Genomic DNA, 9,897 nt, shown 5'->3' on the forward strand with positions numbered 1-9,897 from the left:
CCAATTTCCTACTGGAAGACACTTAAATTGGTTCCCATTTCTCATTATTAGACATAAATCCGTGGTGAACATCCTTGACACTTCTCTTCTTTTAAACCAAACGCACTTCACAGGTTTAAAACTTCAAACGTCCAGACGTAAAGACGGGACTTGGAATCTCTCTGTCCCTGGGAACTAGGACCTTTCCTGCTTGAAGTTAGTTCAACCAGGAAAGCAGGTGTTTTAGACTCAGAAATCCTGACCTGGGATGTAGGTTACTAGTACTCGCGGGCCTGTCATCTCAGCCCTCCCAGCCACTAAGGCAAGGATGCCCTCCTAGTGCCATTTTACAGACCAGGAAACGGGTTCTGGGAATTTTTGAAACATTGCCCGAGTTTGGATAGTTGCAAAGTCCATGTTTTTTCCATTACGCCAAAGCTGCCAGTCGATGAACAGCTTAATTTCAGGTGCTTATCTAGTGCTAACAGCTACAAGTCAACATTACCACTGGATGTCTTACATAGCCTCTAGGGCTCTAACTTCTTGAATGGCAGGGGTGGGACCCGTAGACTTGACGAAACACAGCTGGAAGCCCTCCTGATTCCAGACCCATCACTAAGCACTTTTCCTTTACATGATTCTCTCTGGTGGCCCAGTCTAGCTTTGTCACAGAGCAAGACTTGGGAAGGAGGGGCCCATGGACTTACCTGGAAACTCATAAGTGAAAGCATTGTGCCTACCAGTAAGCATAGTAAGCAAAATTACCACTCAGATTATATATTTCAAACCAATTAAAATAGAGATTTTTTTTAATTGCCTCCCCCACACACAGTTCGTATGTTTATTCATATGGATATAATTCAAGTAGGAGTTACTCAGGGGGACTTGTGGACATTTTGGCAGGCTAGCCCCCTTCTCCCCCAGCCACCCCAGCTCTCAATGTGAATTCAGATCTTAGGAGCCATGAACCTCATTTTAGGAAGTCCCCTCCCAACGCGTGAGCTTACCAGCAAAAGCTCACAGGAGCAAGTTCTCTGATAGCAGAATAGAGCCCTGGTGAAATGTAAAGCTCCACAGAATCTGGCCAGATCTCCGGGCACCTCTTCATGTCCTCTACACTTGGGCCTGTTCTCCAGAAAGCACCCTCCACTTTCTGGAACTGCCAGAACAGTCTCCAGGGAGATTTGTTTTCCCAGCCAGCAATCACATCCGCCTCATGGGAAAGGGGAATGTAGAGACAAGCCTTGCTGCCTGCTTTCTCCGTGCCCATTTTCTGATCATGGAATCAAGATTATAATCCTACAAGAATCTGAAACGAAGCACCTGGCCCAGGGCACACCATGGGCATTCAGTGAATGATGTCTCCTTCTCTTGACCCCCTTTTATCCCTGGATAAAAGGGATAAAGGCCTTATTTATAAGACTCTCAGCAGATTACTAACTAAGCCCCTGCTGTCTGTCAAGCAGACAGGAATTTCTGGTTCTGGAGATGACAAAACTGAAGGACGCAGCCCAGCCCCTGTCCTCAAGAAACTCACAGTCTAAGGGAGATGGTAAAAGACCACATCATTTTCATTTTGACAGTTCGGCAAGTGCTGGGATGAAGAAGTGTTCACTTGGGGACAGCATCTTAAGCAAGGGGTTTAGGGCCCCTACATCCCAGCAATCTAGCATTGAGCAGGTAGAGTGGGGTGGGAGTGCTAAGAAATTGGGCCGGGGCGGGGGTGCGCCTGGGTGACTCAGTCAGTTAAGCATCGGACTCTTGATCTCAGCTCAGGTCTTGATCTCAGGGTCACGAGTTAAGCCCCTCGTTGGGCTCCATGCTGGGTATGGAGCCTACTTAAAAAACAAACAAACAAACAAAAAAACCAGGACTGAGCAAGGAGACAGGGGGTCAGAACTGAGATTTCACCTCTGGGGCAATGGGAGGCATGTGGCTGTCAACAGCCATCTAGAGGAAAATGAGGAAGGGCATGGGAGGCTTGATGGTGCCCCTGGAGTAGGGGGACCAGCTTCAACAAATAAAGAGGCAGAATGACCAGGTATATTTGAACTTCAGACAAACAACAAATAATTTTTTGCGTAAATGTGTGTCATTGTCCCATATAGTATTTGGGAACACTTAGACTAAAAAGTGTGCATTGCTTATCCAAAATGCACATTTACCTGGGCGTCTTGTGCTCTTCTGGCAACCCTGCGCCAGGAGGAAAGTCAAATCAAGTTCAGTCAAATCAGGCAACAGGAGGCAGAGTAGAAGGAAGGAAAGGAATCAGGCTGTTTGTTTTAGGGACGGGCAGCCGGAGCTTAGTGATTGGAGAGGGGAGGTTGGCAGGATGGGGGTGGGGTGGGGGTGGGCCTGGAGTGGTTTCCCTGGAGCCCAGGTGGAACCAGAAGGAAGTGGGTCGGGAAGGCTCAGCTTTCTCTGCAGCCAGCCCCAGGGCTTCAATAATCTGTCCTATACATTCCTCCTGCCCTGTGCCTGATCACTTAGAGCTTATGCGTTACTCCACCCGAGAAAGGTCTTTTCGTTTATCACTCACTTTCTCCAAAAAGCTCCCTTTTGTTTTTCAGAGGTAAATATGGGGGTAAATATGCCTCTTTCTCGCCATTGAAGGGCAAGGACAAAGTCTCATTCATCCCTAGCCTCAGACAGTCCTGCCCCATCATCTGTTGAATTAAAGGGACTCTAATTTTTTTTAAAGATTTTATGTATTTATTTGAGAGAGAGAATGAGAGACAGAGAGCACGAGAGGGAAGAGGGTCAGAGGGAGAAGCAGACCCCCCACTGAGCAGGGAGCCCGATGTGGGACTTGATCCCGGGACTCCAGGATCATGACCTGAGCCGAAGGCAGTCGCTTTAACCAACTGAGCCACCCAGGCGCCCGCATTAAAGGGACTCTAATGCACCAAGCTGGGGTGGGGGAGGGCATTAGAGCTCTTTCCCCTGAAAATTAGTCTTATTATCTATAAACAGTGCTCAGCACTTTCATAAAGAAATCGGGAGAAGAAAGAATAGTGGATTTGAATGTGCCAGAAACGAGAATTTTGTCCTAGCTTTGCCCCTGAATGGCTGTGAGGCCTGGGGCCCATGTCTTTACTTATAAATGAGTCTAATCATACTGTTCCTTCCTTCCTCCTACACTTTTGAAGCCTCAGATGAAGTCAGCTACGTGAAAAGCACTGGAAAAGGCATGCACGTGGGGCTGTTGTTAGTGATCTTGCCAGCGAGGTAGAACTGGAAACAGGTTAGGTGAGAGAGCTCCCCCTTCCCTAGATGTGTCACCTCGTGACAGAGGCCGGGCCACGGAGCCCGCGTGGCATCCACCGCACCACGGCCACGGTGCGCGGCAATGCCTTCCAGTCATCCCTGACCATCAGAATCGCCCCAAGGGCTTGGGAAACCATGGCCATTCCTTGGGAGATACCTCTTTCTAGAATCAGAAATGTGAATCAGAATCTTCAGGGGAGGCTAAAAGAAACGCCCCCTGGTGAATCCGATTCTCAGCCAGCTTTGGCGCTAGACAGACCTGGGCTCTGTTCAAATCGCGTTAGTGACGCCAGGCCTATTACTTAACTTCTCGGAGCCTTGTATCTATAATACAGGGTGTAAGGTTTCAAAATAGCAGCTTCCAAGGGCTTGGGGCCTAGCAAAAATTGTCAACTGTAATGGCTGGCGGTGAGAGAGAAACGCAGTGACTCAGTGATGAGCACACACCTCAGTTTAGCCAGCAGTGTGATTGCCTTTGGAAGACCAAACAGGACCAGAATAAATGAATTTGCGGTAGCTAAGGTGTGCCCTCTCACCCTGCCCACTGCTGCCCGTGGACCTTGGCCTCCTTGGTCACCCTGACCTGCCGGGAGATTCCCAGCTTCTGCAGACTTCTCCTGCGCGAGAAGGCCTTCCTTGGATCCTACCTGCATTTGTCTAAACACCACACTCTGCAAAGCCAACAGCCATTTCCTCTTCCCTCAGTCCCAGCCCAAGATAATAGCTGCCCTAAGGTCTCTCTTGCCAGTAACTGTGCCCCCTCTGTAATCGCAGGGTCAAGCGCCCACACTCTGATCACCATTTATCTCCCCAGCTCAACAACCCCAACAAGAACAACTCTGTGAACACACCAGGGTTGACAGCTTCTGCGTCTTATCTCCTTTTCCCTGTCCCTCCCCGTTTCACTTCCCTCCTTAACTGGCTTCCATCCCCTGTGGGAATCCCTGCACTCCTTTGCCCCACTGCCTGGTGGAGCTCAGAACGATGCCCGCACACAGCTGAAAGGCAGAAGGAAAACATGCAAGGTGCTGACAGATCTCCCTGAGTTCATCAAGACTTGGGTTTTTCTCGGCATTCATCTTGACCTTCCCGCCCTAGATAATTACTCCACACTTCCATCAATCTCTTCAAAGCTCCAACTCCTTCACAGCCTCACTCTCAGGCTTGGACTTCCTTCCCGTGTCACTGAGCGAACAAAAGCTGTCAGAGAACCGCAGCCTGGATCGCCACTGAGCTCTCTCGAACCTCAGTGTGCCTAACAGATGACGTGGGGATCTTGTCTAAATGCAGATTTTGCTTCCCGGGGTGGGACCTGAGAATCTGCATTTCTAATGAGCTCCAGGTGATGCTGCTGCCTGGTGGCCCATTCCAGGTGAGGTCATAAGCTTTTCAAGCTTAATTTGACCAATGCTTAAGTAATTTAAAATTTTCCAGTAGGCCCATTTAAAAAGTAAAAATAAGGGCATCTGGGTGGCTCAGTCGGTTAAGCGTCTGCCTTCAGCTCGGGTCATGATACTGGAGTCCCAGGATCAAGCCCTGCATTGGGGGGGAGGGGGTACCTGCTCAGCAGGGAGTCTGCTTCTCCCTCTGCCCCTCACCCCGCTCGTGTTTTTTCTCTCACTCTCTCTCTCAAATAAAATCTTTTAAAATATAAAATAAATTTTAAAAAAAGTAAAAATAAGCAGGTACAATGAACTTTAATAATTTATTTATTTAACCCAACATTTGTCTAAAAGCATCAACATTTAACCAAGTCTAAAAAATTCTTGATAGGTTTTTTTTCATGCTAGGACTTTGAAATCTGGTGCATAGTTTACACTTACAGCACATCTCAATTTGGATGTTAAATTTTAATCAGAAATACTATCTAGATTTTATAAAAAATGTACAGCCAAAAAGGTAGATTCACATACCCAGGTTGTTCCAAACATATTTGAGTAACTGAAATCAGTTGATTTTTACATTTAACTTTAAGTGAATTGAAATAAGATAAAATTAAAATTCAGCTTCTCAGCTGCACTAGCCACAGTTCAAGTATTCGCTGGCTGCATGTGGCTGGGGGCTATACCATATTGGACAGCACGGATGCATGGCACTTATGCTGGTCATCAACTGGGGGAAGAATCTGGGGTCAAGGTCTATGCTGTATTCATCTCAGACCCCCCCCCCACTTCTCCCCAGATGCCTGGCCTAGGACCTGAACTCAGCACTTTTTATAGAAATAAATTTATTCCCAAGTTGAAAATTGACCTCTAGGAACACACGCTTAGTTCCCAAACATGACCACTAGGGGGCAGGATCTGGCTAGCATCTCTTGGAAAGAAAAAGAACACTAACAATTGTCTACATAGGTGGAAGATCATCCAGTGCAGTGTTTTTTATTGCTCATCATAACCCATTAGCGAATTCAATTAAGTGAGTCATACCGACATAAAAAAAAAGGCCAGAAAAATATAGGAACATGAGCCCTATTATTGTTACGTGTAACTTTGTTTTAGTTTTATGTATACATTTATTGTGTATGAGTCTTTTTTTAGCTTTATTTATTTGAGAGAGAGAGAGAGAGCGTACACACACGAGCGGGGGGAGGGGAAAAGGGGAGGGAGAGAATCCCAAGCAGACTCCCTGATGAGTGTGGAGCCCCGCACAGGGCTCCATCCCACAACCATGAGATCATGACCTGAGCTAAAATCAAGGGTCAGACACTTAACCATCTGAGCCACCCTGGCACCCCTGTGTATGAGTCTTGATGTAAAATGTCCTTATTGTGAGTCATGGTCAAAAATCACCTTAATTCCCCATACCTACAGATAAAGAAACGAAACCCACAAGTTGACCAGTGTTGAAGCTAGGAAATGGGAACAGGAGAGCTCCTTATACTGTTGTCTCTTCTGTTTAGCTGTTCTAAATTAGCTGTTCTAAACCGTAATAAGAGGTTAATTTGAAAAGGAGCTGAGCTCAGAGAAGTAGAATGGCACGCCCGGGCTCAGGGCTGGGCGCTCTGGAGCCAGGCCTCACACCCAGTGCTTTTGTACCGACTCAGCAAGTGTGGCTGCGGGGCTGTGGGGCAAACTGTGTGCTAAGCCCTGCCCCAAGGCGCAGGCAGGCAGGGGGGACGGCCATACCTACCGCTCCCGCCTTCTTGGGACCTGCAGTCCAGTGGGGAAGACAGACATTAGCGACTAGTCTCAGGTAAATACATCATTACAACCAGTTAATACCTGCTCTGAAGAAAAATGGGCTCGGGGCCGTAAAAGAGCTTACCTGAGATTGGAGAGACCAAAGGAGCTGCCCTGTGAGGGCGCTATTGAAGAGGAGCCCGAGTCGGCCTAGCTGTGCGCGTGCGTGCACGCGTGCACACATGTGTATGTGCAGATATGCGTGGGGTGGGTGTGGATGTGTGTGTGTGTGTATAGTGTATGGTGTGTATATGTGGATGTGGATGGTATGTGGTGTGTGTGTGCAAATGTGGATGCAGTATGTATATGTATGGTGTGTGAGGGGTGTGTGTATGGTGTGGGGGTGTGGGGGTGTGTGTATGGACGTGTATGATATATGGTGTATGCTGTATGTGTGCATGTGTGTGTGTGTGTGGACGTGTATGGTATATGGTGTGTGTGTGTGTGGATGTGTATGGTGTGTGGTTTGTGGTGTGGATGGTGTGTGGACGTGTATGGTATATGGTGTGTCGTGTGTGTGTGTGGATGTGGATGGTGTGTGGTATGTGGTGTGGATGTGTGTGTGGATGTGGATGTGTACGGTGTGTGGTATGTGGTGTGAATGTGTGTGTGGATGGTGTGTGGACGTGTGTGGTATATGGTGTGTGGTATGTGTGTGTGTGGATATGGTTGTGTATGGTGTGTGGCATGTGGTGTGGATGTGTGTGTGGATGGTGTGTGGACGTGTATGGTATATGGTGTGTAGTATGTGTGTGTGTGTGTGTGTGTGGATGTGGATGTGTATGGTGTGTGGTATGTGGTGTGGATGTGTGTGTGTGGATGGTGTGTGGCATGTGGTGTGGATGTGTGTGTGGATGGTGTGTGGACGTGTATGGTATATGGTGTGTAGTATGTGTGTGTGTGTGTGTGTGGATGTGGATGTGTATGGTGTGTGGCATGTGGTGTGGATGTGTGTGTGTGTGGATGGTGGGTGGTATGTGTGTCTGTGTATCATATGTGATGTATGGGGGGCGGTGTGGCAGTGCGGGCATGCTGTGATCATTCTCCACTGAAGGAACAAGCTGTGTGGAGGTGGCAGAGGTTACCCCGAAGCCGAAAGTGCCTGGGGTGCTTGGGGAACTCTGAGGTGAGGTGAGCACTGGGGTGCAGCCGAAGAGGAGACCGGGGAGCTGGGCAGGGGCCAGACCTGCAGGACCTCTTGCGCCTCATTAAAGATTTTGAATTTTACTTCAAAGGGAAGCCATCGAATGTTTTCGAGCCGAGGAGAGACATGATTCAGTTTTCGTTTTAAGAAGATGCCCTGGCTCTGAGTGGAGAATGGGCTGGGGTGTGAGCGGGAGAGCAGGGCGGCCAGTTAGGAGCTGTCTCGGGTGTCAGATGGAAGGTGGTGGCGGAACCTCCACCTCTGGAGAATCGATGCACCTCCCCCCACAGCCACCCCAAACCCACATAACTTCTTTGGCCTCATTTGGCTGGCTACCTCTCCTTTGCCCCCCACGACTATCTCTGCCCTTCCCCACTACTCAGAGCTGGCCTGGGTGGACGCATCCGTGGGCCCTTTGTCCTCCAGCTTCGGTTGGGTTTGGCCAATGGAGAGAGGGGAGTCGAGGAGCCCGTGAAGTCAGGGTATTTGTTCTCCTTCTCCTTCCCGAAGGGTCTCCATGGACCGGCTCATCCCTCAACCAAAGGTCAGGTGGCTCTGTCCACACATCTCTGTCCTTCCAAGTTCTACACCTGCTCCATGCCCTCACCTGTCAGGCCTACGGGTGGTGCCAGGACACACCTGTCAGAGTCCTGGGGAATGGCACTATCCCTTGGGCTTCCACCTTGCGCATCGCCTTGTAATCCTTTCACAGTGCTCTCCTCCAGTCCCCGGGTTGAGTAGCTTCTCCATTTCCTGGCCGACTCCGGCAACACAGCATCCGTGGGATCAGCCTGGACTTCGGGGTCAGATAAAACTAGGCCCGAAATCTGGCTCTGTCACTTACTAGCTCTGTGAGGGGGTGCATAATTCAGCCCGGCCGAGCCTCAGTCTGTTCATCTCTAACACGAGGACACCATCACCTGCCTTACACAGTGGCTAGAACAGTGGAGCGACACGCACAAGGGTGCGGCTCCTGCCTGGTGCACAGTAGACGAGCATCCACGCTGGGTTTGTTCTTCCTTCCCCGGCGACTGAGCAAAGCACTTGGTACTCTGCCCTGGGTCCAGCGCGGTACTGGGTGCTGGGATGAGGGGCAGACCGGGGAGGCCGCGGTCCTGGAAACAAGGTACAGTGGCTCCCCCAGCTGGACTCCGCCACAGTTCAAGGGAGAAAATCGTGAAGGTTACTTTTCAAACCATTCATTTCCAACTATGTGGCAGGTGTTTCTCCAGAGTGTGGAGATAGAGTAGTGACCGGGCATAAGCTGTGGTGATCAGAAGGGGCTTCAGAGGGGAGATTGAATTCACTTTTAGCTTTCAAGGAGCTGTGCTCCAAGGTAGGACACAGCTGTCTCCCTGGGGACTGACCTCACGCTCCCCCCCTTCCTCCCCCTGGGAGAGCCTGCAGAGTGCCCCAGACTGAGAATCAGCCTCAATGAGTTACAGCTACTTCGGGAGTGTATTAGATCACCTTGGCCGTGTGGGGGCAGAAGGTACCCAGAAAAGAGTGCCTGGGGGATTTCTCCAGGCCTGGTGGGGCAGATGTAGGGGACAAAACATCCAGGACTGTGACCAGGGCAGACCTACTGAAGGGGGAAGGGCGTGAAAGGGAGCAGTGTGAGCATAAGATGCTGGAAAACTGGGTTGAAGCCATATTGCTAAGTCAGGCAATGTGAATTTAATGGTGTAGACGCTGGCTTTGAGCGGGGAGGGGACAGACCTGATTGAGAGTTGGGCTTCCAAAGCCTTTGTCTGATAGCCTTTGTAAGCTGGATGGGGGCCAGAGGTATCTGCGGTGGGTGGGCCGGGTGTTAGGACCCTGGCCCAAATTTGGGTGATGGCAGTGGGAAATGGAGGGCAAGGATCACACCCTCTGCACCCATTCCTAAAATGTTTATTGGCGTGCCCACAAGGACCAGGCGTCGATGTTGCAAGAAACATACAAGATTCAATAACATCACTGAATGAATATCTGCAAATGAACCCCGCACTGTGTGCTTTACTTGGGTAATCAAGGTTAGTCGTCAGAATAGCTTCGTGCAGATCCTCAGTCCCTTCTGCCAAGAAAGAGACTGAGGATCCCCTACATCTGCCCTGCCACACCTGGAAATGACCAGAAAGAGGATGGGTGTTTCGATTTGGAACTCGAGAGGGAAACCAGGGTGGACGTTCCTTTCTGGGAGCTATGCGTTCTATGTCAAGTGGAGGCAGGGGGAGCGGTGAATGTGACTCCGGAAGTAAAAGGGCCAAGTCATGAGCTCTGGGGAACAGGAGTGAGGGCAGCAGAAGGGGATGCTTGTGGGAGGGCAGTCAGAAGAGACTGCGACAG

This window comes from Zalophus californianus, chromosome 3 (genome assembly GCF_009762305.2).
Source record: "Zalophus californianus isolate mZalCal1 chromosome 3, mZalCal1.pri.v2, whole genome shotgun sequence".
NCBI lineage: Eukaryota > Metazoa > Chordata > Mammalia > Carnivora > Otariidae > Zalophus > Zalophus californianus.